A 14103-nucleotide genomic window follows, 5' to 3' on the forward strand; every position below is an offset into this window, starting at 1 on the left:
GGCAGGACCCCGCCCCGCCCCCTCGGCCCTCAGGACCCCGGCCCCGCCCCGCCCCCGTGGCCCCGCAGCTCTGCCCCGGGGGGCGGGGCCGCGCGCAGCGGCGTCTCCAAGGCGGGGGGCGCGGGGCAGGGGGCGGGGCGGCCCCGGCGCCGGCCAATCAGCGCCGCTATCACATCCATGCAAATACGAGCACAATGGAGCGAGCCCATCACTCGCCCCTGCAAGCAAGCTTGAAATGGGCTTCCGCCTGAGCGGCAGCCAGGCTGACCAATGACTCTGTGTTTTGGGCCGGCGGAGCCCAATGGCATGGCGGGGAAGGCGGGCCCGAGCCGGGTTAGGGTGTCCTTGCAGGGTGTCTGAGCTAAACTTCACCAAATAATAGCTGTTTGTATTTTGGCTGCTGCAGGAGCCATTTTAGGTAAGTTCTTCTCTTAACTTTTTATTTTCCTCCCCGGCCTCGTCGGGCCGGCCTTGTCCGCGGGCGCCCGGCCCCGCCCCGCCGGCCGGGCCGGGGGTGCCCCTATGAATGAAGCCAGGGTGAGGGGCCGCGGCGGCGCCGAGGCCCGTCCGGGCCGGGGTCCGAGCGGGGCCGGCGGCCTGGCGGCGGGCAGGCGGCGGCCTGGGGCCTGAGGCCAGGGGCCGGCCTCCGCCGCACTCCGCTCCGGCTCGTGCTCGGGCCGCGCTCCGGCCGGGCGGCCGTCCTTGGGAGTGCGCCGCTGCGGGCCGCGCGGAGGGGCGGGGGTCCGGGCCGCCCCCGGGCCGGGCGGGCGGGGGCGGGGCGGGCGGGGGGCTCCCCCGGCCCTCCTGCCGCCCTGGGGGCCCGGCCCGGGAGAGACCCCCGGCAGTGCCGTGGAGGGCCGGGGGGGGTGCCCGCTCCTCCCGCCGCCGCCCCCGCGGAGAAGTTGCTCTGTTGGCGTCCTGCGTCTGTCTGCAGGGGCGGAGGAGGGTGGGCTGGTGCCAGGCTGCCGCTCCGGGAGGGGGCGGGGGCCCCGGCGCGTCCTCGGAGCGCGCCCCCCCTCCGCCCCCTTCTTACGCACTAGCGCGCGCTTGCCCCGAGAATCGGAACCCTGGAGATGTCCGGCAACCCCGCAGCCAAGTTTTGTGCATTTATTAGAGTGCATGTTTGAGCAGAAAGAGAAAAACCCGGAATCTGTCCCCTTTAGGGTTATTTATTTCCTTTGCTGTTGAGAAGTAACGGAGCCTGTTCCCACATTTCCAGGGACATGCCTGTCAGATGTGCAGGGGGTTGGCAGCGACTTGGTTTTCAAAAAGACGCTGGGAGGAAATCCCCTCACTAGTGAGATAATTGAAATTTGAGTTTGTTTGCAGCTTCAGTTTTATTTGACCCAATTAAAAATGCATAAGCAGGCACTTGCATTTGTGTACCTAAAGTGTTCCCAGTTCCAGTTATGACTGATGTGACTGTGGTTTCGGTAGTGGGTGATCTAATAAGGCACTATAATTCAATTTTGAACCTATAGACCCGTGTTCTCCAAATTAGGGTTTATGGACCATTAGTAGTCTGGCCAAGGTTTCTAGTGAGTCCTTGGCATCCCCAGGCATCTTTGGGGCTGTGTGTGCACCTTATTCCCCACACAGCTCATTTCTGGTGTAGCAGATCCATGAGCGGAGAAGATACCCATTTAAATTTTTTACAGTTTTTAGAGTGTGTGCAGCAGTGCCTGAGATTCGATCATTGTTTCTCAAATGGCATGTAGGAATACCATCCCAGTAGGCTCCAAATTTCGACGTACTTTAAGGGGATATGCTTGTGACCCTTAGAAAAGCCCAGACAAGGGCCACTCGGCGCTAATTATGAGCTATCTTTCTTACTGGGGATTTGTACCCATCAACTGTGCATGGCACAGGAGAATATGTTGGTATTCCAAATTGAAAGATCAGGTTGGCAACCTCTAAACTTTATGGCTCTCTGGAAATAGAGAGAAGGTTTGAGATCCATGTGTGATAAAATGATTAGGCGTGAATTGTCAAGTAGAAGGGTTTATGCCAACCAGAACAGGTGGTTTCATATAAGCGATGCATGACTGTAACCAAAGGCCTGGGAAAGTGTGGAGTGGTGAAATGATTAATTTTGGATTTGTCTGTCCCAGGGCAGATTTCCTAGATGAATTATGATGAATTATTTAAACTTTTTTCTTGATTAATGGACTAACCTAAAAGCTAACCTTTACAATTTTTCTTCCTTTGTGTGTGTGTGTGTGTTAATTTTGGAATCTCCCTTATAGCAACCAAACTATGATACTGTTCACTGCTGTAGTCTGGCCATGGGCAAAGTAAATCTAGATCTGTTGTGAAATTAGCTGTGTCTCATCGCAGTATCACAGGCTGCCTGGAGTCACATCTTTTATACTGCAGTTATTTTTTTTTTTTTTTTTGCTTTTTACATTTAGCTCTTCTGTTACAGCACTGCAAAGTCTTGGAATATGATAACTTTTCCCACAACTTTTTAATGTTCTATAGCTTTCTAATTTTTATAATTTATTGTTGGTATAGTCGGAAGTTCTCTGAACTCGTCAGTGTATTACTTCAGGCAAATCATGGGAAAAATTGAATGGCCAGTTGAAAGTGAAGTGGGAGGCCACAAGTAACAAGTAACATTACTGCATTTCTGGAAGATCCTTTGGCAGTTCGTTTTCTTGTATTTATTGATTTACTTTTCTCATAACTATTTCAAATACCAAAGAACCCAAAGCAGAATCTTATCTCTTTAAAAACCCATCTCATCTGTGAGTTTTGCCATCATGTTACAGAAAACCTGTCAGAAACAACAGGCCCTTGGGCTACTGTGTCTTGGAGATCTCTGATTTAGAGAAGTTTCGGAGAAGTTTTTCAGTTTTCTTGTATGTGTGTATGGCTTTGCCCCAAGCAGAGTTTGTGGTTCTGTCTTCCTGTGTTAAACCAAAGGAAAAAGGGCTCCACAACCTCAGGCTTGATTCTCACCCGCAGGTGCCTATGTTTTTCAACTTCCATGGGAAGACTTTGTAATGACCAGGTGGAGTCACACATGGATTCATATTCTGAATCCTTTTGAACAGGTTTTAGGATTTAAGGATTCTACCTGCATAAGTATCTTTGGTATTTGACAATGACTGTATCTAAATCAACTGAGGAGATTATGTTCTCACCCTTTTCTTGTCCCCCCAGGATAGCAAGGTTTGAAATTTTTTTTTAAGTTGTCAAACATCATTTTATTTCATGTACAAAAGCTCTGGCACCAGCAGGATGAAAAATAAATAAATAAAGCTTTGGGTAATAACTGATACAGCTACCTTTAAGAGAAAACATACCTGCATTAGTGAGTTTCTTGAAATTTTTTTTTTAATTGAAGTACAGTTGATTTACAATGATGTGGTAGTTTCAGGTATACAGCAAAGTAATTCAGTTATACATGGATATATATATTCGTTTTCAGAGTCTTTTCCGTTATAGGTTACAAGATATTGAATATAGTTCCATGTGTTATACAGTAGGTCCTTGTTGTTTATTTTATATGTAGTAGTGTGTACTTGTTAATCCCAAACTCCTAATTTATCCCTCCCTCCTGAAATTGTTTTATTTTTAATAAATATTTAGTAGTTCTCTTTATACTTACACCCCTCATACAAAGCTTTAGCCTATTTCAGGTGAAAAGCTGCAGTGGATTCCATGGGACTGCCTGCATTCCCCTGTACCAACTTATTACTATATTGAAAACTCTTTGAAATACATAGAAAATAGCTAGAGCTTAGATATCTGTTCCCTAGAGAACATTTTTGTTTGCAATAGAATATGACACACTTGTGAGGGAAGCAGAAAGGAAAGAACTAGCATTGAGTGAATGAATACCTGGTCTGTGTCCTGCACTTAGCCAGGTGCTGGGACTACAGAGATGAGAAAAAAAATCCCTGTTTTCTTAGCCACTCCATGAGCTCCGTGGTCTGCAGCTCAAAGAAATGAAGTAACTTGTTCAAGACCATAAAGCTGGTTCAGGTTAGAGTCAGAATTGGAATCCACATCATCTCAGTCCAAAGCACATGTTCTTTTCACCACCAACACTCTCTAAAGATTTCTTAAAAAGCTGGAGTGTGCTGTCATGCTTTCGTGGTATGGTGCTAGATTAACTAGCACACTTTGCCTAAGTTCTGTACACCCATCCAGTTTTACTTCTCTATTTCGAGAATTTGTCACTGAAGAGGCAAGTTGGAATACAGTGACAGCACCCGCCTCCCCCCCCCCCCCCCCGCCCCCACCTTGTCTCCATAGTGTAGGAGAGGTCTTCCTGGGGCACTTAGGAGTTCAGGGTTAGCCTAGTACAGTAATAACCATGAAGTGCAAAGGAAGAATGCAGTCGCTTTTTCCTTGCCAAAATGTTCTTCTCTTTAGTTCACCTTATGGAGGCTTTGATACCCTCGTGAGAAATTCTGTTACTTCCATAAAAGTCCTGAAGGTGGTAAACTGGAGTTATTTTAGAATATCCACCCCTTTTTATTTGCATGAAATCCAGAGAAGAATACTTAGTTTTGCTTGTGGTACCTGTTGGTTTTTCTAGTTTGTAACAGTGATTCTTTACATCCTCCTACTTTTATCCTTTGTGTGATTTGCCGTCGTTGAGACACTTAGAACCTTTGATAATATATAAGACATAAATAGCTCATATTTTGAGGAGTTTTTAAAAATTGATGAACTTTTTTCTTTATAGTCATAATGAAGGACTTAAAATTTTTAGCAAAGAAAAAACCTGATTTTTCAGTAGACTTCCATGGTGCTTTTATCCACTAACTGTTTCAGAAGAACTTAACATACTGAGACAGTGTTTGAAAATTTTAGGAAAAGTGGGAAGTAGAATTTTTTTTTAATAAATTTATTTATTTATTTATTTATTATTTTATTGTCTGTGTTGGGTCTTTTTTTGCTGTGCGCGGGCTTTCTTTTTAGTTGTGGTGAGTAGAGGCTACTCTTCCTTGCGGTGCGCAGGCTCCTCGTTGCCGTGGCTTCTCTTGTTGCAGAGCTTGGGCTCTAGGTGCGTGGGCTTCAGTAGTTGCAGCACGTGGGCTCAATAGTTGTGGCTCACGGGCTCTAAAGCGCAGGCTCAATAGTTGTGGCGCACAGGCTTAGTTGCTCTGCGGCATGTGGGATCCTCCTGGAGCAGGGATCGAACCCGTGTCCCCTGCGTTGGCAGGCGGATTCTCAACCACTGTGCCACCTAGGAAGCCCCTGGAAAGTAGAATTTTAAGATAACTTCAGGAGATAAACCGAAACATTTACAAAGTTATGGCTGCACGTTTGAATTTTGTGAAGAGAGATTTCTTTTCTTTTTTTTTTTGACCATGCCATGCTGCATGCTGGCTTAGTTCTACCAGGGATCGAACGGGTGCCTCCTACAGTGGAAGAATGGAGTCTTAGCCACTGGACTGCCAGGGAAGTCCCAAGGGAGATTTCTGTTTGTCTGCTTTTCTACTCTTTTATTAAAGATTCTCGTAGGGAGTTTTCACTGATCTAATTTTATGGATCAAATATATTATCAGTAAAATTCTAATATATTTTGAATTTTTGTGTACACTATGTGACCAAGGCATTTTATTTTTGGAATATCTGTATTTTTAAATTCTAAGATTGTCTTTCTGTAAAAGGTCAGGCTTCAGGTTAAATGGTCTAGTTATTGTAACACTGACCTTTGGTGCCTACCTATTAAGGTTGATGCTTTTTATCCCAGGATTCAGGGACACTGAGGGAGTCTTTAGCTTGTCTGTGAACTGCCCAAAATAGTATGCAAAATATTGTTTGTGTGTGCATTTTTATGGGAAGCAAATCCACTGCTTCTTATGATTCTTAAAGGGATCTGTGACCCCCTCCCCCTCTTCTCCTCTCCCCCATCTCTTCCCACCTGAGTGCAAAAATAGTATTAAGGATCATTGATTTAGGTCATTACAAAGCAGTTGTTTTGTTTGAGCAAAATCTTTTTGCCTAGAGGCTGACTTCTTTAGGCCTATTATGCCCTTTAGCAGTTCTTGCAGTCTCGGTCTGGATCAGTTGGCCTGGCCTTGGGGAAGTCCTTCTGCATCTCTCAGGGTGGCATCCAGGCAAAGTTTACCCCAGAATTCTTCCCTGCTTTATTGTTATGCTTGGGAAGCTGTTCCATGCTTTTGCCCATGCAGCCTGATAGAGTAAAGGTTGGAGCAGGTGAGGAGACAGTCTTAGAGGGTCCTGGGCCTTTTGGTGTCAGCCATCTGCCTTTGCAGATGGGACTGGAGAGGGTGGCCATGGCAAAAGGTCCTGATATTTTCTTGCTTTGAATTCTACTTCTTATTCATTCTATTAGTGCTTTATTCAATACGTTAGGAGGAAAAGGGTTTTCTTTCTGACACTGTAAGCAGAACAATTAAAAAGAATCTCCCCCCATTTTTATATTCCCCAGACTTTGTATGAGATAAACTTTGTAACTTTTCTATTAGTGTTGTTAATTTTAAGTGGAATTTTTCTTAAAATAATGTCTAGTTGAGCATGTAACCTTATTTTGTACAGAACATGCATATATGTCAAGTTCTGTTAAAGCAGATGTTACTGTAGGAAAAAGGATCACATATTAAAGTTCTCAGAGCCTTATTTTATCATTTATTTAAGTAATAGTCAAACAAATTGATAAAACAAAATTATAGAGCAATAAGAAAATTCTTAAGAGTAGTCTCTAGGAAGTGGCCGATCTGAAGTTCTCCTGGAGATTTTCTCATTGAAGTCCATTTGTTGGGCCAGACCAGAAGTTGAGTAGAAGAAAAATCAGTTTGTTTGGCTTGATATGTGGGTTGAGGAAAACAGCTAAGCTTTAGGTAGTTTGATGAAGGTCACTGAATCCTGAAAGGGGTTTCTCTTTGATATGTGCCTTCCCTAAGTGTACAAGAGTAAAGAAACATACCTGGACTGTTCACTTTGGGTTTGGGGAAACAGTCAGTATTCTTAAGAAATCCTTTTAAGGATTGTGTCTGGAAAGGTAGGCCCAGAGCATCGATTTTATTTACTGAAAGAAATTTTCTGTAATTTAGTGCAGAGACTCTATTAATGTTCATTGTGTATCTTGGCTTACCAGCTTTTGCAATGTTAGCAGTCTAAATTCAACCGTGGGTAAGCATGAAAAAGTCAAGCCATCATCTTTGTTGACTGTGTGACAGATCTGGATCCCATTATAAATGATGACCTGTCAGGTTGTTTCTTTGAGCAAACCCTGTATATTATCGTTTTAAGGGACTCGGCGGGGATGGGATGTTGAGGGGTGAGGGTCTGGTTTCAGCTTAATGGCAGTAACGTTTTTGCCTTGAGTTGTAAAAGATACATTGAGGAAATGGTAGAGGATATGAAAGAGGTCATTAATGACCAGTTCCAAAAAGATAATCGTAAAAAAAAAGTTCTTCTAGAGCAGGGCTACTCATGCTTAGTGCGAATCTGTGCAGGTCTGTGGACCGTTTGTTACCTGTCTGCAAGGAGGTAAGCTCAAAACTTGAAAGTATTTAGCTGCTTTTACAACATTTTTTAGAAAAATGATTTGTCTGTTGAATCTGATAATAAAAAATGTAAGTTTATAGTGTAGTCCTTGTTTAAAATATTTTCTCCTGAGAATTAACTGTTCTAGTATTTTTATAAAAGTATTGGTCAACAGTGGCTTAGGAAAAAACAGAAGGTCGTCCTTCACCATCGAGAGTACTGCTCGAGACGGTAGGTAGTATCAGCATCATCTTGGAGCTTGCTAGAAATGCAGGGTTTTGGCCCCATTCCAGACTGCTGAAATAAACTTCCTGGGATGGGGACCCAGCAGTATGTGTTGTCACAAGCTGTCCTGATGATTTTGTCTGCCTTTAAATTTGGGAAACATTTTTCTAGATCAGCATTGTCTGGTAGAACTTCGTGCTGGGGTGGAAAATGTCCCATATCTGTGCAGGACCTACGAGTCACATGTGGCTTCTGAAGCTCCTAAAAGGTGGCTAGTATGACTGAGGAACAGAATGTAAATTTTCATTTAGCGTTAGTTAATTTAAGTTTAAATAGCCACATACGGCTAGTGGCTCTGGCACTTGACAGCACAACTCTAGACCCTTTAACACCTGCTGCCACACCCCTACCCTACCCCAACCCTGATTTTTGGGGGAAATAGTGGATTTTTTTTTTCTTTTCATTTAGAAAGGAAAATACAATATAGGACAAGACTATCCTTTAGCCTAAAATGGGACTAAACAAATCATAATAAAGTTTGGCACTATTTTTTCCATTTATACTTACCTATTATTTTTATCTAAAAGTTGATTTGTTGTTAAGAAAATAATAGGATCAGAAAATATATTTAGATCTGTGTTTTGTAAGGTTTTGCAAATAGAAGGGTAGCTGTTCCAGCAAGGCCTTTTGACCCTTCATGGCTGTGACTAACATGCATGTCTTTCAGCATGACTGCTCAAGCTTTTTTCTTTCATATAAAGATTTAATACAGTCAGCTTTTAAGTGCAATACTTAATTCTCAATATAAAATGCTGGTTATTAAGAGTTCTCATTAATTTAGACTAGTTAATGAAGATTTTTCCTGTGTAAAGTATTTCTGGTTTACCAGCTTACTTAAGAGGATGATTTTTCAGTTTATAAAGGTATAATCTTTGTTTTTAATAATATTCACCAAAGCTCCCTGGAAAGATTGAGCCTTATCCTCTGTCCTCTTCTGAGATATTTAAAAATCGATTTGTAGAAAGAAAGGATTTCGTTTACTCATTCAGGGTTTGTATGTGCTTCCCTATTTCCAGCCCCATCTACTTGTATTTCAAATTTTAAACTCCTTAAAATCAAGGATAGATTGATTCTGATATACTGATTAATATCCATTGTAGAATTGGAAATTATTTTGTGACTGACAAGTGGAAGGAAACATGGCTATAGAAGTAAATGAAGATCCACATGTAGAATTATAGCTTTTTAGAATGCTGTCTAGACATAATAAAATGGATCTTTCTAAGCATATTGTAATTTATTTGCCAGGTTTTAGGTTTTCAGGCAGGAGATTGTTAGTCATTTAGCAGTGACTCTTGAAGCATGAGAGGCAATAAGGAGTGTCCCATATGCTTTATATACTCATAGATGTTAGATTCAGAAGGCTTTTTTTTTTTTTTCCCCTTCAGAAGGCTTCTTGAAGATCATCAGTAGGGCTGCAGGAAGAGCAGAGTTAATGATGCAGCAATGTCTCTTGCTTTGTTAATGGCATGAATTAATGTTGTATTGTTTTCCATTGGTGTTCATTAAAAAGTAGCACTGTTTTCCCTTTATGTCTGTTGTAGGGGATGGTCTTATACTCCCAAGAGTGAGTGAAGGTATATGGTAGGTTGTATGGGCAGGGGCTCCTCTGTAGCTGAGACACACATATCACTGATTGGGAGAGATTAATGATTTGTAACATGCAGCTTTGAGCTCTTTTGTTTGACTTTATCCAAAGGATTTCAAGTTCTTGATCCCTAGGCACATATTTGGGTTACTGCTTTGGGGTCTTAAGGACTTGGAAAACTCAGTCTGTTGGAACTGAGATCTGATAGTTGACAAATCCCAAGCCTTGAAGTTTTGGAGATTCATTGCTTCAGGTTTGTTCCCGTCACCTTCACTGATTTGCAGAGCTACGGCTGGAATGTTGTGTGAGATGTTACTAAAAGACTGACATTATAAGCCATGCTCAAACACCAGACTCCTTACTTACACATTATAGTCATACTCTGTCCACCCTTACCTGCTCTTCCTGCGACACTTCATGCTAGCAGCGCTCTTCTGACTTTTCTTCCATTGTTCACTCTTGAACTAAGCTTTGTTGCTACCATCATAGCTGTGGTTGTGGCAGTTCTTTCTAGTTTAAGATTTAAGTGTTACCAAGTCTTACACATTTCAGCATCTTAATTAGATGCTGCTAAGCCAAGGCTTCTTTCTGGTTTCTCGGGATTGCAGAAGAGTAGAGTTGGAAGGGACTGCAGAGGCCATCTAGTCAGTATTGTCATCTTGTGGATGATGTAACAGAGTACTGGCTGTGTCCTGGTCAGAAATTTGGTAGGTCATAGAACTGGTTTATGGTCAAGTTAGGATTAGAATTCAATTCTCATTTCAATAAATAGAACTCTCCCTAACTCTGATGCTTAGGGTCCTAAAAACCCACACAGGAGGATTTCCCTTACGAACTTATAGGAAGAGTAGGGGAAGGAGTAACAGAAGTAAATAATAGAAGTAAATTTGTGCAAGGCTGCATAATTTTTTCTTATGTTCTCCAAAGTAAATTAAAGATAATATCAGTGAAATTTTACATGTCTTAAAGGAGTCAGAATGGTACTATTTTGGTAACACTTGTTTACTATGTTTTGTTTACTAGAAACATTTTGGCATGTCCTTCCCTGATATCATGGTAAAAAGCTTGTGGTACTATTTTGGTCACTCTTGTTTACTACTTTTTGTTTACTAGAAACTTTTTGGCATGCCCCTCCATTATATCATGGTGAGATGCTTATAAGTGCATCTTTGCTTTACGGCAAATAACGTACATGAGAGGTTGTTTTCATATCTGCATGTTCATTCAGCTTTATGCTTTAGGGTTATTAGAATAAGTTTCTCCCAGAGCCCTCACTAATGATGATAGTAACAGCAGCCACCAGTCATTGGGTGCGCCACGTATGGTGCGAGGTGCTTTCGTGGTGTGGGGGTGGTTAGGGATGTTCATTGATATTCTCCTCTTTCTTTTGGGTACCTGGTAGGATTGCACTTCTCCATCACCTTGAAGTTGAGCATGGCTGTGTGACTTGCTTTGGACACTGAAATTTGACTGGAAGTCATGTGAGGCACTTATAGGCAGATACCTTTTTTTTTTTTTTTTTTAACTTAAAAAAGTTCTGCAGTGGTTACCTAGTGTAAGCAAGCAAGCCCATGCTTTAAACCACGGTGGTTTTTTTTGTGTGTGTTTTCTTTAAAGAATTTTATTGAGATATAATTGACATAAAAACAAAACAAAAATGCAGTTTATTTTAAGCTCTTTATTGGAATATAATTGCTTTACACTGTTGTGCCCGTTTTTGCTGTACATCAAAGTGAATCAGCTGTATTTATACATATATCCCCATATCCCCTCCCTCCCTCGACTCCCTCCCACCCTCCCTTTCCCAGCCCTCTAAGTCATCACCCATCATTGAGTTGATCTCCCTATGTTATGCAGCAACTTCCCACTAGCTATCTGTTTTACATTTGGTAGTGTATCTATGTCAATGCTACTCTCTCAGTTCATCCCAGCTTCTCCTTCGCACACCCCCACCCCATGTCCTCAGGTCCATTCTCTACATCTGCATCTGTCTTCTTGCCCTGTCACTGGGTTCATCAGTACCATTTTTTTAGATTCCGTATATGTGAGTTAGCATACAGTATTTGTTTTTTTCTTTCTGGCTTCGCTTTGTATCCACCTCACTACAAATAACTCAATTTCATTCCTTTTTATGGCTGAGTAATATTCCATTGTATATATATGCCACATCTTTTTTTTATATATACATTTATTTATTTATTTAATTGGCTGTGTTGGGTCTTCGTTGCTGCACACGGGCTTTCTGTAGTTGCGGCGAGGGGGGCTACTCTTCGTTGTGGTGCATAGGCTTCTCATTGCGGTGACCTTTCTTGTTGCAGAGCATGGGCTCTAGGCGCATGGGCTTCAGTAGTTGCAGCACATGGGCTCAATAGTTGTGGTTCACAGGCTCTAGAGCACAGGCTCAATAGTTGTGGTGCACGAGCTTAGTTGCTCCTTGGCATGTGGTATCTTCCTGGGGCAGGGCTGGAACCCATGTCCCCTGCATTGGCAGGTGGATTCTTACCCACTGCGCCACCTAGGAAGTCCTGCCACATCTTCTTTATACATTCATCTGTTGATGGGCATTTAGGTTGCTTCCATGTCCTGGCTATTGTAAATAGTGCTAACTGCATATATTTAACGTGTACAATTTGATATTTTTTTATTAGTACTGTATATATAGCGATCCCAGTCTCCCAGTTTATCCTACCCCCACCCCTCTGCTTGACCCCTTTGGTATCCATATGTTTGTTCTCTACGTCTCTGTCTCTATTTCTGCCTTGCAAACCGGTTGATCTATACCATTTTTCTAGATTCCGCATATATGCGTTGATACAGGATATTTGTTTTTCTCTTTCTGACTTACTTCACTCTGTATGACAGTCTCTAGGTCCATCCATGTCTCTACACATGACCCAATTTCATTCCTTTTTATGGCTGAGTAATATTCCATTGTATATATGTACCACATCTTCTTTATCCATTCATCTGTTGATGGGCATTTAGGTTGCTTCCATGACCTGACTGTTGTAAATTGTGCTGCATTGAACATTGGAGTGCATGTGTCTCCTTGAATTACTGTTTCCTCTGGGGAAACCACTATGATTTTTAAACAGGAATTTTAACTGCAGCATAACCAAGCCCATCCTGATGAATATACATGGATTATTATCCTTGATCCTCGTGGCTAAGTGCTGATATTAGCCCATTTTACAGTTGAGGAAACAGAGGCAAAGGAGATAAGTTACTTGTCTGTAATTGCAGAGCTAGTAACCTGGGCAGTTTGAGCCCTGCATTCTTAAGCAGTACGATTTGCTGCCATTCTCCATTCTGTGCCATCTCCATACCGACTGTATCCGGAATATCGGCTCTGTCCGTGATAACTTCATGCCAGAGCTTCTGTTTACTTCTCTGTTCCGTCCCTCCTTATAGATGCTCCTGCAGTTTTAGGTCCAAGGCTGACTCTTGGTTACCAGCATTTATCCTTCCCAGTGTTGTGCTGCACACCCTCTATTCCTTTTCTGTCATCGTTCTCTGGTTTTTCTGCCTTCTGGAATTCCATCTTTAATGTGATGAGGATAGTTCCTTGCCATAAATATCTTCACATCTCTAATTTTTTTTTTTATAAATTTGTTTATTTTATTGGCTGTGTTGGGTCTTTGTTGCCGCACACAGGCTTTCTCTAGTTGCGGCGAGTGGGGGCTACTCTTCCTCGTGGTGCGCGGGCTTCTCATTGTGGTGGCCTCTCTTGTTGCAGAGCACAGGCTCTAGGTCCGTGGGCTTCAGTAGTTGAGGCACACGGGCTCAATAGTTGTGGCTCACGGGCTCTAGAGCACAGGCTCAGTAGTTGTGGCACACGGGGGCTTAGTTGCTCCGTGGCATGTGGTATCTTCCTGGAGCAGGGATCGAACTCATGTCCCCTGCATTGGCAGGCAGATTCTTACCCACTGCACCACCTAGGAAGTCCTCTCTAATATTTTTGAAGTAAATTTCTCAGAAGGCCACTTTAGCTTTATGAATAGGAGGCTGCCCAGCAGTCGTGATGACTCTCTGGCATAGTGATTATGTGCATGATTCTGCAGCCAGACCACTGGGCTTGAATCCTAGCTCTGCCACTCACTGGTTGTGTGACCCTCTCCATGCCTCAGTTTCCTCATCTGTAAAATGGAGGTAATACCTGTCTCATATAGTTGTTTTGAGGATTAAATGAGTTAATTTATGTAATGCCTTGGAACAATATCTGGCACATTGAAAGCATGAGTTAAGTGTTAGATATGAATAATTTTAAAGAATCGGGTATCACAGGGCCAAGATGAATGGAGATAAGTCATTACTGATTTTAATCTTTCTGAGTTAATATTAAGATATCAAAGTTTGGGACTTCCCTGGTGGCACAGTGGTTAAGACTCCGTGCTCCCAATGCAGGGGACCTGGGTTCGATCCCTGGTCAGGGAACTAGATCCTACATGCATGCCACAACTAAGTTTTCATTCCACAGCTAAGGAGCCCACGAGCTGCAACTAATGAGCCTGCCTGTCACAACTAAGACTCGGCACAACCAAATTAACAAAATATATAAATCAGAGGTTTAATACCACCTTTGCTTTTTTCCTTTTATTCAGTAGGAATTACTGAGCAACTCTGTAAGACACGATGCTCTGGGGGGAAAATGACCTAGAGCTTGCCCTTGAAGAATTTACAGTATAAAGAGGTGATAAGAGATATATACATAAATGCCTGTACACAGATAATTGAGCTATTATCAAGTAGCCCATAAA

At 42.6% G+C, this 14103-nt stretch overlaps 1 protein-coding gene across 6 annotated transcripts in view; it reads left to right on the forward strand.

The window, feature by feature from the left end:
• Positions 1–329: 329 nt before the first annotated feature.
• The window catches only part of CHD6 (chromodomain helicase DNA binding protein 6), a 202145-nt gene continuing 188371 nt past the window's right edge, over positions 330–14103 (forward strand). For 5 of the 6 annotated variants that reach the window (XR_009048360.1, XM_057701375.1, XM_057701376.1 and 2 more), the window contains exon 1: positions 330–418. The gene's annotated coding sequence lies outside the window, so the exon portion shown is untranslated. The remainder of the gene's footprint in view (positions 419–14103) is intronic. The other variant, XM_057701377.1, reaches the window with a different exon arrangement.

The sequence above is a fragment of the Hippopotamus amphibius genome, chromosome 12 (assembly GCF_030028045.1).
Source record: "Hippopotamus amphibius kiboko isolate mHipAmp2 chromosome 12, mHipAmp2.hap2, whole genome shotgun sequence".
Taxonomy (NCBI): Eukaryota; Metazoa; Chordata; class Mammalia; order Artiodactyla; family Hippopotamidae; genus Hippopotamus; species Hippopotamus amphibius.